Source organism: Ranitomeya imitator, chromosome 4 (genome assembly GCF_032444005.1).
Source record: "Ranitomeya imitator isolate aRanImi1 chromosome 4, aRanImi1.pri, whole genome shotgun sequence".
NCBI classification, from domain to species: Eukaryota; Metazoa; Chordata; class Amphibia; order Anura; family Dendrobatidae; genus Ranitomeya; species Ranitomeya imitator.
Window position 1 is genome coordinate 220,472,962 of NC_091285.1, and position 13,902 is coordinate 220,486,863.

A 13,902-nucleotide genomic window follows, 5' to 3' on the forward strand; every position below is an offset into this window, starting at 1 on the left:
CTTATCGGCCTGTCTTATTACAGTGTCTGACCAATTCGAAATTTCTTTTAATGCTTGCCGTTCAGTGTCAGATAAATTTGAAGGAGCCTTTGTGTATATTAGGGCCTCAACATCTTTAATAACGAGTGTCTCGAAGAGATCAACTACATTACCTGGTGATGTAGGTGGCATATATTTGGACGGAACCCCCCCATGAATGGTTCTATTGTCGGGGCCCTGACGTTCGAAGCTTCCAATACATTCTCTGTTAGACTCAATAACAAAGCTCCCTCCTGTCTCATATTGGCCAATGATTGAAATTCTGTGGCCGCTAGAAAACCTAGGGGGCCAATCACCACTGGTTTCTCTCCCTCCCTTGCTTTAACTTCGGGGGCAGATTTATTAGAGGAGAAAGCCTTATACCGATGCATCTTACGGGTAGCCTTAAAAAGATCGATCTTAAAGTCAGTCAGATTAAATTCCTCAGGAACACAATAAGATAGGCCCTATTCAATAAAGACAGATGTTCGGGACCCAACCGATGTTCAGTCAAATTTAATACATTATATTCGGGAGTTAACGCTGACGTCTCCCCATCCAAGTCACCTTCTTCCTCTTGCGGCGGAGGTCATAACTTCCTCCTCCTACCTCCTCGTCTTGTTCTCCTTCTAAAGGGGAACCAGATCTAATATTGTCTCTTTCTGCTGTCGCATCCATCTCAGAATTATTGGATGCCGCCGCGCTGTCACTGAAGCTGGAGTCCGATTCGGTGGTGTAGTAGTCTCTCTTGGTGAATGTTTTACGTTTTTTGTTTCTATTTCTTGGCCCAGTACGATGGAGACCCTTGTTGTCCCCCCCTGGGTTTTTATATATATTGTGCACAGTTATATGAAAAAGTTTGGGCACCCCTATTAATCTTAAGCTTAATGTTTTATAAAAATTGTTTTTTTTTGCAACAGCTATTTCAGTTTCATATATCTAATTACTGTTGGACACAGTAATGTTTCTGCCTTGAAATGAGGTTTATTGTACTATCAGAAAATGTGCAATCTGCATTCAAACAAAATTTGACTGGTGCATAAGTATGGGCACCCTTATAATTTTCTTGTTTGAAATACTCCTACCTATCTGCATCAACTTGCTGCAGATGGTGTCACTGTGCATCGGTCAACTATACAACGCACTTTGCACAAGGAGAAGCTGTATGGGAGAGTGATGCAAAAGAAGCCGTTTCTGCAAGCACGCCACAAACTGAGTCGGCTGAGGTATGCAAACGCACATTTGGAGAAGCCAATTTCTTTTTGGAAGAAGGTCCTGAAAACTGATGAAACCAAGATTGAGTTGTTTGGTCATACAAAAAGGCATTATGCATGGCGGCCAAAAAACACAGCATTCCAAGAAAAACACTTGAAACCCACAGTAAAATTTGGTGGAGGTTCCATCATGCTTTGGGGCTGTGTGGCCAATGCCGGCACCGGGAATCTTGTTAAAGTTGAGGGATGCATTGATTCCTCTCAGTATCAAGCAGATTCTTGACAATAATGTTCATGAATCAGTGACAAAGTTGAAGTTACGCAGGGGATGGATCTTTCAGCAAGACAATGATCCAAAACACCGCTCCAACTCTACTCAGGCATTCATGCAGAGGAACAATTACACTGTTCTGGAATGGCCATCTCAGTCCCCAGTCCTGAATATCATTGAACATCTGTGGGATCAATCGAAGAGGGCTGTCTATGCTCGGCGACCATCAAAGTTAACTGAACTGGAATTGTTTTGTAAAGAGGAATGGTCAAAAATACCTTCATCCAGGATTCAGGAATTCATTAAAAGCTACAGGAAGCGACTAGAGGCTGTTATTTTTGCAAAAGGAGGATCTACTAAATATTAATGTCACTTTTCTGGTGGGGTTCCCATACTTATGCACCTGTTAAATTTAGTTTGAATGCAGATTGCACATTTTCTGTTAGTACAATAAACCTCATTTCACGGCAGAAACATTACTGTTTCCAACAGTTATTAGATATATGAAACTGAAATAGCTGTTGCAAAAAAAACAATTTTTATAAAACATTAAGCTTAAGATTAATAGGGGTGCCAAAACTTTTTCGTATGACTGTATATTTCATATGGCGCTAGATAGCAGAAAAGCCGTTAATTCAATTGCCGGCTTTTGCTATCTCCTTCCCAAACCCGACATGATATGAGACATGGTTTACATACAGTAAACCATTTCATATTCCTTATTTTTTACATATTCCTCATTACTAATGTTACAAGTATATGTGTGTAAAATTTGGGGGATCTAGCTGTTAAAATAAAGGGTTAAATCACGGAAAAAAATTGGCGTGGGTTCCCGCGCAATTTTCTCAACCAGAGTGGGAAAGCCAGTGACTGAGGGCAGATATTAATTGCCTAGAGAGGGGCCATGGATATTGCCCCCCCACCCCGGCTAAAAACATCTGCCCCTAGCCACCCCAGAAAAGGCACATCTGTAAGATGCGCCTATTCTGGCACTTAGCTTCTCTCTTCCCACTCCAGTGTAGCGGTGGGATATGGGGTAATAAAGGGTTAATGTCACCTTGCTATTGTAAGGTGACATTAAGCCAGGTTAATAATGGAGAGGCGTCAGTAAGACACCTATCCATTATTAATCCAATAGTAGTAAATGGTTAATAAAACACACACACTTTAGGAAAAAAGTATTTTAATGAAATAAAGACACCGGGTGTTGTAATAGTTTATTATTGTTAGGGCTAGCGGAACGCACCGAGAAAATAGAGATGTTTATTATAAATGCTGCGTTCGCAGCCCGGGGTCCACCGTGCAGGAGGAACCTGCTGCTAGCGAATGGCGGCACTGTTTCGCGGTATAGACTAGCTCTGTTACTCCACAGAGTAGCCGTGAAAGGGAAGCACTGCGCCTTGTTAGCCTCATAGGAGCACAAGCTTACTGCCAAGCTGATAGCAGTCAGTGGTTATGCAACATGCAATCTCCTCACCGGAGAAGCCGGTATTCTAGGGGCTTATTTCAGCCGGGTCCCTGAACACACTCATACAATCTCCTCACCGGAGGTGCCGGTATTCTAAGGGCTTATTTCAGCTGGGTCCCTGAACACACTCATGCATAACCACACTGACGCAAAGCACATATATGAATTGACAGCCTTATATAGCTGCAACAAGTAAAAGACCTTCCTAGAAGGACCAATGAGAGACTACCATACCTGAGCATATGACCCTAAATCTCCACTGAGAGATCTTGCCCTGGGCATGCTCAATGTGTGCAAAGCAGGACTTAGTCCTAGCACTTAAAGGACCTTCCTGAAAGGACCAATGGACTTAGCTGCAGTATCTGACCATGTGACCCTCGATTTCCACTGAGAGATCTTACTCAGGGCATGCTTAAAACAAGAAAAGCAGGACTTAGTCCCAGAAGCGTCTGCTCGCCGCTGCCCAGCATTGACTTCAATGGCAGAAGCCTGAAAAGCAGCAGTAACTCTTTGTACAGAGTGGGACTGAGCAAGACGCTGGGACCGACGTCTCCGCTGAGCAGGCTCCACTGCGGCAGGAGAAGAATGGGAGACCGTAGCGGAGATGGCCTGAGATTCCCCCTGTGCAGAGGCGGGAACTCGACCCCTAACATTACCCCCCTCCCAGGGCCCCCCTCCTTGGGCCTCACTACGCTCAAAGGTGGCAATGAGCTGCGGAGCCCGAATGTGCTCAGCAGGCTCCCAGGACCTGTCCTCAAGACCATAACCCTTCCAATCCACCAAATAAATTTTTTTGCCACGTACCACCTTGCACCCCAAAATAGCATTCACCTCGTAATCGTCCGTAGACGAACCCGATGTCCCAGCAGATGACTCGGAAAACCAGGACATGTATACGGGTTTCAAGAGGGATACATGAAAGGTGTCGGTGATACTCAGGCATGGCGGAAGGGCCAAACGATAGACCACAGGATTAACCTGTTCGAGGACCTTGAAAGGACCCAAGTAGCGAGGTGCAAACTTGGTGGACTCAACTCACAGCCTGATGTTACGGGCGGAGAGCCACACCAAGACGCCAAGAGCAAAGGTCGGAGCGGGACGCTGATGTGCATAGGCGGAGGACCTCATTCTCTCCTTGGAGGCCCGAATGGCATCCTGAGTGCGGTCCCAAATATCCCGTGCCTCCACAGCCCAGTCTGCCACCCTGAAGTCGGCGGAAGACACGGGCATAGGCACAGGTACCCGCGGATGCTGACCATAGTTGAGGAGGAATGGGGTTTGTCCAGTGGAGTCAGCTACGGCGTTGTTCAGTGCAAACTCTGCCCATGATAGCAAGGATGCCCAGTCATCCTGCCTGGCTGAGACAAAATGTCACAGATATGTGACCAAGGTCTGGTTGACCGTCTCTACCAACCCATTCGTCTCGGGATGATATGCGGAAGAGAGATTTAACTCAATGCTGAGAAGACGACAAAGCTCTCTCCAGAACCGAGACGCAAACTGGGGACCCCGGTCACTGACAATTTTGTCTGGCATACCATGTAGGCGGAAGATGTGTTTAATGAACAACGCTGCCAAGGCCCGTGCAGAAGGTAACCGTGGTAGCGGTACCAAATGCACCATTTTCGAGAAATGATTGGTGATGACCCAAATGATGGTACAGCCGCGAGACTTGGGTAAACCCACAACAACGTCCATCCCGACCATCTCCCAGGGCCTGTCTGCCACTGGCAAGGGATAGAGTAACCCAGCTGGCTGTTGATGAGGAGATTTATTTTTGGCGCAGGAGACACACGCCTGAATATAATCTCTGACATCCCGGACCATATGTGGCCACCACTACGTCCTCGCCAGCAGCTCAGATGTCCTCTTTGTCCCAAAGTGTCCACCCACCCTGGACGAATGAGCCCAAGAGAGAACCTCTGGTTGCAAATTAATGGACACAAAAGTCTTGCTCGGAGGCACAGACTCCAGCTAAATGGGCGCTACGGTTCTCAGGCTCTCTGAAGGGACAATAAGCCGAGGCTCCCCTTCCTCCTCCTCAGATGACACAACAGAGCAAGAGAGAGCGTCAGCACGAATGTTCTTCTCCCCAGCGAGAAAATGAAGGGTGAAGTGGAACCGGGAGAAGAACAAGGACCATCTGGCCTAGCGAGAATTTAGCCACTGGGCTGTTTGCAGATATAACAAATTTTTGTGGTCCGTGAAGACCTGAAAGGGAAAATGAGCCCCCTCCAAGAGATGTCTCCATTCCGAGAAAGCCAGCTTCATCGCTAGCAACTCCCTGTCCCCAATGGAATAATTCCTCTCCGCAGGTGTGAAGGTCTTGGAGAAGAAGAAGCTTCCGACCTTGAGCATTCTTTTGGAAGAGGACTGCTCCTGCACCAACGGAAGTGGCATCCACCTCCATTATGAACGGCTTATCAACATCGGGACGATGTAGGATGGGAGCGCTAGCAAAATGGGACTTAATAGAAGAAAAGGCCCTGGAGACCTCTTCTGACCACAATTTGGGATTTGCTCCCTTCTTGGTGAGGGCTACCAAGGGAGCTACCAAAGTTGAGAAGTGGGGAATGAACTGGCGGTAATAATTACTGAACCCCATAAAGCGCTGCACTGCTTTAAGAGAATGGGGTTCTTACCAGTCCATCACAGCCTGTAGTTTGGCAGGATCCATAGCCAATCCCTGGGCGGAGATGATATAGCCCAGGAAAGGTAAAGACTCCTGCTCAAACATACACTTCTCCAACTTTGCATAGAGAGAATTTGCCCGTAAGAGGTCGAAGACTCTGCCAACATCTCTCCAGTGGGAGTCAATATCTGGAGAAAAGATGAGAATATCATCCAGATAGACTACGACTGAGGTGGAAAGCATATCCCAGAAGATGTCGTTGAAAAAGTCTTGGAAAACGGCTGGGGCATTCATTACAGAGCCTGAAGGGCATCACCAGATACTCATAGTGCCCATCTCTGGTGTTAAACGCCGTCTTCCATTCGTCCCTCTCACAGATGCGAATCAGGTTATAAGCACCCCGCAGATCTAATTTGGTAAATACCTTAGCTCCCCGTAGCCTATCAAAAAGCTCAGAAATCAGGGGCAGCGGATACTTATTCTTAACGGTGATGGCGTTAAGACCCCTGTAATCTATGCACGGACGTAATTCTCTGTTCTTCTTCTGCACAAAGAAGAATCCTGCCCCTGCTGGTGACACTGTCTTCCTAATGAACCCTCTTGCCAAATTCTCCTGGATGTATTGGGACATGGCCTCCGTTTCCGGAAGAGAGAGGGGATAGACACGTCCCCGAGGAGGTTCTGCTCCAGGCAAGAGATCTATAGGACAGTCATAGGGACGGTGATGCAGAAGGGTCTCCGCAGCCTTTTTGGAGAAGACGTCTGCATTAGGGTTGAGCGAAACGGGTTGGCCATTTTCAGAAGTCGCCGACTTTTGGCAAAGTCGGGTTTCATGAAACCCGACCCGACCCCTGTGTGGGGTCGGCCATGAAGTCGGCGATCTTCTGAATCTGGAATCGGAATTCCGATACCGATTCCCGATATGTTTAAGATATCGGGAATTGGTATCGGAATTCAGATTTAAGTGTAAAATAAAGAATAAAAATTAAAAATATTGCTATACTCACCTTCGGACGCGCCCTGGTTGTAACCAGGAGCCTTCCTTCCTAAGAATCAGCGCTTGAAGGACCTTTCGATGACGTCACGGCTTCTGATTGGTCGCGTGACGCCCATGTGACCGCTCACGCGACCAATCAGAAGCCGTGACGTCATCGAAAGGTCCTTCAAGCGCTGATTCTTAGGAAGGAAGGCTGCGGGTTACAACCAGGGCGCGCCCGAGGGCGAGTATATTCCTAATAGGTATATACTCACCCTCGGACGCGCCCTGGTTGTAACCCGCAGCCTTCCTTCCTAAGAATCAGCGCTTGAAGGACCTTTCGATGACGTCACGGCTTCTGATTGGTCGCGTGACGCCCATGTGACCGCTCACGCGACCAATCAGAAGCCGTGACGTCATTGAAAGGTCCTACAAGCGCTGATTCTTAGGAAGGAAGGCTCCCGGTTACAACCAGGGCGCGTCCAAGGGTGAGTATAGCAATATTTTTTATTTTTATTCTTTATTTTACACATTAATATGGATCGCAGGGCCTGAAGGAGAATTTCCTCTCCTTCAGACCCTGGGAACCATTAGAAACCCAATGCACTGCATTGGGTTTCGTGTTTCGGCCGACCCCGCCCCCGACTTTTCTATAGGATCGTCCGATTTCACTCGACCCGACTTTTGAAAAAGTCGGGTTTCGTGAAATCCGACCCGATCCTATAAAAACAAAAGTCGCTCAACCCTAGTCTGCATAAGATCAATAGTATTTGGGAAGAGAAGAGAGATCTGCGGGTATCTCAGTGGTGGAAACCTGAACACACTCTTTCACACATCTGCCCTTACAGGATTCACTCCAACCCAATATCCTCCCAGAGGTCCACTCAATATGTGGGGAGTGGAAACGGAGCCAGGGTATTCCCAGCAGAATCTCATCCATTCCCTCGGAAAGGACAAGAAGGGAAATTATCTCCTGGTGGGATGGGGACATACAGTTAGGGCCAGAAATATTTGGACAGTGACACAATTTTCGCGAGTTGGGCTCTGCATGCCACCACATTGGATTTGAAATGAAACCTCTACAACAGAATTCAAGTGCAGATTGTAACGTTTAATTTGAAGGGTTGAACAAAAATATCTGATAGAAAATGTAGGAATTGTACACATTTCTTTACAAACACTCCACATTTTAGGAGGTCAAAAGTAATTGGACAAATAAACATAACCCAAACAAAATATTTTTATTTTCAATATTTTGTTGCAAATCCTTTGGAGGCAATCACTGCCTTAAGTCTGGAACCCATGGACATCACCAAACGCTGGGTTTCCTCCTTCTTAATGCTTTGCCAGGCCTTTACAGCCGCAGCCTTCAGGTCTTGCTTGTTTGTGGGTCTTTCCGTCTTAAGTCTGGATTTGAGCAAGTGAAATGCATGCTCAATTGGGTTTAGATCTGGAGATTGACTTGGCCATTGCAGAATGTTCCACTTTTTGGCACTCATGAACTCCTGGGTAGCTTTGGATGTATGCTTGGGGTCATTGTCCATCTGTACTACGAAGCGCCGTCCAATCAACTTTGCAGCATTTGGCTGAAACTGGGCTGAAAGTATATCCCGGTACACTTCAGAATTCATCCGGCTACTCTTGTCTGCTCTTATGTCATCAATAAACACAAGTGACCCAGTGCCATTGAAAGCCATGCATGCCCATGCCATCACGTTGCCTCCACCATGTTTTACAGAGGATGTGGTGGGCCTTGGATCATGTGCCGTTCCCTTTCTTCTCCAAACTTTTTTCTTCCCATCATTCTGGTACAGGTTGATCTTTGTCTCATCTGTCCATAGAATACTTTTCCAGAACTGAGCTGGCTTCTTGAGGTGTTTTTCTGCAAATTTAACTCTGGCCTGTCTATTTTTGGTATTGATGAATGGTTTGCATCTAGATGTGAACCCTTTGTATTTACTGTCATGGAGTCTTCTCTTTACTGTTGACTTAGAGACAGATACACCTACTTCACTGAGAATGTTCTGGACTTCAGTTGATGTTGTGAACGGGTTCTTCTTCACCAAATTAAGTATGCGGCGATCATCCACCACTGTTGTCATCGGTGGACGCCCAGGCCTTTTTGAGTTCCCAAGCTCACCAGTCAATTCCTTTTTTCTCAGAATGTACCCAACTGTTGATTTTGCTACTCCAAGCATGTCTGCTATCTCTCTGATGGATTTTTTCTTTATTTTCAGCCTCAGGATGTTCTGCTTCACCTCAATTGAGAGTTCCTTTGACCGCATGTTGTCTGCTCACAGCAAGAGCTTCCAAATGCAAAACCACACACCTGGAATCCACCCCTGACCTTTTAACTACTTCATTGATTACAGGTTAACGAGGGAGACGCCTTCAGAGTTAATTGCAGCCCTTAGAGTCCATTGTCCAATTACTTTTGGTCCCTTGAAAAAGAGGATGCTATGCATTACAGAGCTATGATTCCTAAACCCTTTCTCCGATTTGGATGTGGAAACTATCATATTGCAGCTGGGAGTGTGCACTTTCAGCCCATATTATATATATAATTGTATTTCTGAACATGTTTTTGTAAACAGCTAAAATAACAAAACTTGTGTCACTGTCCAAATATTTCTGGCCCTAACTGTAGCTAACGTGAAAGGGACAGTCTGGGGTGTGATCTGAGATGGAAGTGTTGACCCGTTCACTACTCTAACGGTCACCGGTTTGGCGAGCATCACCAGAGGTATTGCATGGCGGAGAGCAAAAGCCGAGGACATGAAATTCCCCTCTGCTCCAGAGTCCACACAAAGCTCGACTGTTAGAGATTAAGAGCCTAATATGATTGTTCCCTTGAAGGACAGCTTGGAGGAAAATGCCACTGTGTCTAGAGAACCTCCTCCAACGGTTACTAGACGCGATCGTTTACCCAATCACCGTGGACACTTATTGGCATAATGTCCTTCTTGTTGGCAATTTCTGCAAACCACGGGTACTCGAGCGGTCCGAGACTTAGGTCCGGCTTGAGAAACCTCCATGGCCTCATGGGAGTCGGATGCCTGAATGGAAGATTCTAGAGGTCTGGCAAAGGTGGGAGCCAGCCGAAACCTCTGCCTACACTGGGCCCACTCCAACCTCCACTCGTTAAAATGAAGGTCGATGCAGGTAGAAATAGAAATAAGCTCCTCCAGTGTGGCGGGAATCTCCCTGGTGGCCAAGGCGTCCTTCACATGGTCTGCCAGTCCTCTCCGGAATAAGGACTTTATCCGGCCACTCCAGCTCAGAGACCAGAGTCCGGAATTGGACGGCGAACTGGCTGACCATGGACGAACCCTGGGTTGTTGCCAACAATTGGAGCGTGGTATCGTGGGTGACACGAGGTCCCAAAAAGACCTGTTTCAGAGCGTCCAGGAAGAGAGGAGCACTCTGCACCACACGGTCATTGCGCTCCCATAGCGGTGTTGCCCATTCCAACGCCCTGCCTGACAAAAGGGATAAAATAAATCCCACTTTCGCCCGTTCCGTAGGAAAATGTGCAGCCAGAAGCTCAAGATGTATGGAGCACTGACTCACGAATCCCCGACATTGCTTACTGTCACCAGCAAACTTGTCTGGAAGCAGGAGACGGGATAAAGTCGGAGCAGGGGTGGCAGAGGACAAACTGGTTGCAGCTACATTTGCAGCCTGAACAGCGACTGCGGTAGCATCCACAGCTGAGGTTGTGCGCTCGAGAGCCGCCAACCTACCCTCCAGCTGCTGGATGTACCGATGTAAACACTGATCGTCTGCCATTTACTAGCCAGACCCTGGCGCTAGTGTACTGTTAGGGTTAGCGGAACGCACCGAGAAAATAGAGATGTTTATTATAAATGCTGCGTTCACAGCCCGGGGTCCACCTTGCAGGAGGAACCTGCTGCTAGCGAATGGCGGCACTGTTTGGTGGTATAGACTAGCTTTGTTACTCCACAGAGTAGCCGTGAAAGGGAAGCACTGCGCCCTGTTATCCTCACAGGAGCACAAGCTTACTGCCAAGCTAATAGCAGTCAGTGGTTATGCAACATACAATCTCCTCACCGGAGAAGCCGGTATTCTAGGGGCTTATTTCAGCCGGGTCCCTGAACACACTCATACAATCTCCTCACCGGAGGTGCCGGTATTCTAAGGGCTTATTTCAGCTGGGTCCCTGAACACACTCATGCATAACCACACTGGCGCAAAGCACATATATGAATTGACAGCCTTATATAGCTGCAGCAAGTAAAAGACCTTCCTAGAAGGACCAATGAGAGACTGCCATACCTGAGCATGTGACCCTAAATCTCCACTGCGAGATCTTTCCCTGGGCATGCTCAATGTGTGCAAAGCAGGACTTAGTCCTAGCACTTAAAGGACCTTCCTGAAAGGACCAATGGACTTAGATGCAGTATCTGACCATGTGACCCTCGATCTCCACTGAGAAATCTTACTCAGGGCATGCTCAGAAGGAGAAAAGCAGGACTTAGTCCCAGAAGCGTCTGCTCGCCACTGCCCAGCACTGACTTCAAAGGCAGAAGCCGGAAAAGCAGCAGTAACTCTTGTAGAGAGTGGGACTGAGCAAGACGCTGGGACCGACGTCTCCGCTGAGCAGGCTCCACTGCGGCAGGAGAAGAATGGGAGACCATAGCGGAGATAACCCGAGATTCCCCCTGTGCAGAGGCGGGAACTCGACCCCTAAAAATTATACTCTCAATCCAATCGAAGACCCTTGTCACCTGAAACAAAGTTAAAATAAAAAAACAACAATATCCCATACCTTCCGTCGTTCAGTCTTGTCCCACGCCGTAAATCCATCTGAAGGGGTTAACTAATTTTACAAGCAGGAGCCTGCTAATGCAGCCGCCCCTGCCTCTAAAAACCCCGGGAATAAATGGAAAGCAGGGGAACGTAGCTACCTAGACTTGTGGTGATGCGCCCCCTGCTGGCATAACCTCAGATGAACTCAAGCGTGAGAAAATATTCTGAAAAATTCCCACGCTCGAGATCATCAGATCATATAAATATATACATATGACTCACTGACATATATATATATATATGTATCCCATTACTATGTGTAGACATTTATTCTATCTATTCTAATAAAACCTGTCAGTGTGATTTTATTGTACACCGCACTGAATTGCCACCTTTTCTATAGAACACCGCTGCGTATTTCTCGCATTGTTGGTCCGTGTGTAATCCATATTTTTCTCGCCCCATTGACTTTCATTGGCAGATTTTTTGCTCAATACGCTGACAAACCCAGCACGCTGCGATTTTCTACGGCCGTACAAGACTGTATAATACGGCAGATAGGAGCTGCCCCATAGAAAATCATTGGTCCGTGTGCAATGCGTATTTTGTGCGCCCCTCATACGTCCGTAAAACTCGCTAGTGTGATGCCGGCCTAAGACTGGCGTTGTGCTCTCCAATCCTAGTAAGGTGCTTATTGGAATATGATGCACCAAATTAATTAAGAGGCACACATCACTTAATGAATTTGGCACACATTCTCAGTGACGTGCATCTCTTTTCATCTTGCCAGAAGTGTTACGCCAGTCAGAAACAAAACACCTGAACTTTTCATAAATGTGACCGGTGGGCATAGCTGTAAAGAAGTGGACAAGAGAGAAGAATACAGTTGATGAACTGATGTCTAGTTGAGAAATTGCAAGGGAACATCGTTATTTGCTGGTCAAAGGTGAAAGTGAAAGTAAAGAAAGAACTACAGTGGTAGAAACTTATTAGGCTGGCGTCACACTGGCGTATTGCATCCGATGCATTGAAGCAGAGCAGGAGCCGAGTGTCATGCATCTGTGCTCCGATTCTCTCGCACAGGGAGGATCAGAGCACAGCTGCGGAGGAGGCGGAGAAATGAATTTCTCCATATCCTCCATTGCTGGGGTCCGCTTATAATGCACATCAGGATGATATCCGAGTGGTGTGCGATTGTCTCAGACCGAGGAAAACGGCTGACAAAAAGTCGGCTGCTGGGAGCTGCCCCATAGCTTAACATTGGTCCGAGTGCAATGCGATTTTTTATCGCATTGCACTCTGCCGTTTAAAATGCCAGTGTGACGCCGGCCTTAGTGGAAACTTATGTTCCCACAGGAAGAGTTTAAAGACAACACAAGGTCAGGTGACACCTATATTGCAGTTACTAATTATAAAAGGCCTGGCCGATCCGAGAAGAGGCAGTTGGTTGCCAGAACCTGTATGAGCAATTTATTATTTTCACCACAGTGGTATTTGCGAAACTGGGGTCACCACAATCATATATCGAGGTACTAGGTAACGTTTCGGCCCCGTTGTGGGCCTTTGTCAAACCTCACTAGAAAACAATAAGAATTGCACAATGTTACAAATTTGAAAAAAAGGAATATGAAAAAAATAAAAATAAAAGAACAGGGACACAAAACAAAACAAAACAGTGCTATACATAAGCAGCGACTAGTGGTAGTGTAAACCCAATACAGACACTATATGTACAAAATATACTATATGTACAAAATATACAAAGGGTATATATCAAGCCAATATCTGAAAAGGGAAATTATGCGTATATCTATATTCATAGAGCCAGCATGCAAGTTGGCGTGGTATCAACGAAAGGCATCCAGATTTACGCTTCTGAAAAATTACATACGAGCACTAATAAAAGAGGAAGGGCGACTAACCTTGTTGTAAAAAGAAAAAAGTGGAGGGTACCCCAAAGTAACGAAACAGGTAGTAAGGCAGGATCCAGGCGGAGACTGGAGGGGGGGGGGGGGGGGGGGGAAGGATAAGAAAGGTATACCATTAAGTAGGATAGGGATATATAGTACGAGAGTAAGGGGCGGGGGAACATGACATAACATACCGTATAATGCAAAAGCGGGAAAAAAGAAGGTAGGTCAGGAAAGGGGAAACAAATTCCCAGTATGCGCTGTAAAAGATATAAAGAGCATGAGTCAGCTGTGGGGAAGACAGGGGGGACACAGCCTAGAAGGGAGCAGCGAATACCTGTGGATCCGGTGTGCTGCGTGCCTGCGGTGATGTGTGGAGCCGTGTAGAACCGTGGGGTTAATAAAGGGGCGGCACAGGAAGTACAAGGCTGGAGCGAGGGCTGGAGCGCAGGGCCAGACAGATAGGGAGGAGTACGGCAGCGCAGGAAAGGTTAGGATATGGGGCCGGCGTAAAGAGCGCGACTGCGCACTAGGCAGGATGTAGAGCCGAGGGCTGGAACACAAATATAGCGCGGGGAGGATGGGGCACGCTAGGAAAGGAGCATACGGCGGCGGTGCATGCGCACTTGAGAGAGTCGGGGAG

The 13,902-nt window shown here is 47.1% G+C and overlaps 1 protein-coding gene and 1 long non-coding RNA gene across 2 annotated transcripts in view; one reads left to right on the forward strand and one right to left on the reverse strand.

Moving 5' to 3' along the window:
* Nucleotides 1–13,902, forward strand: part of LOC138674481 (solute carrier family 23 member 1-like) — a 994,669-nt gene that overhangs the window by 800,936 nt on the left and 179,831 nt on the right. The gene's annotated exons all lie outside the window — the stretch shown is intronic.
* On the reverse strand, nucleotides 12,823–13,474 carry LOC138674044 (uncharacterized). The gene is made up of 3 exons (XR_011320446.1): nucleotides 13,454–13,474; nucleotides 13,272–13,346; nucleotides 12,823–12,925 (listed from the first exon to the last, which is right to left on the reverse strand). It is a non-coding gene; the product is annotated as an uncharacterized lncRNA (long non-coding RNA).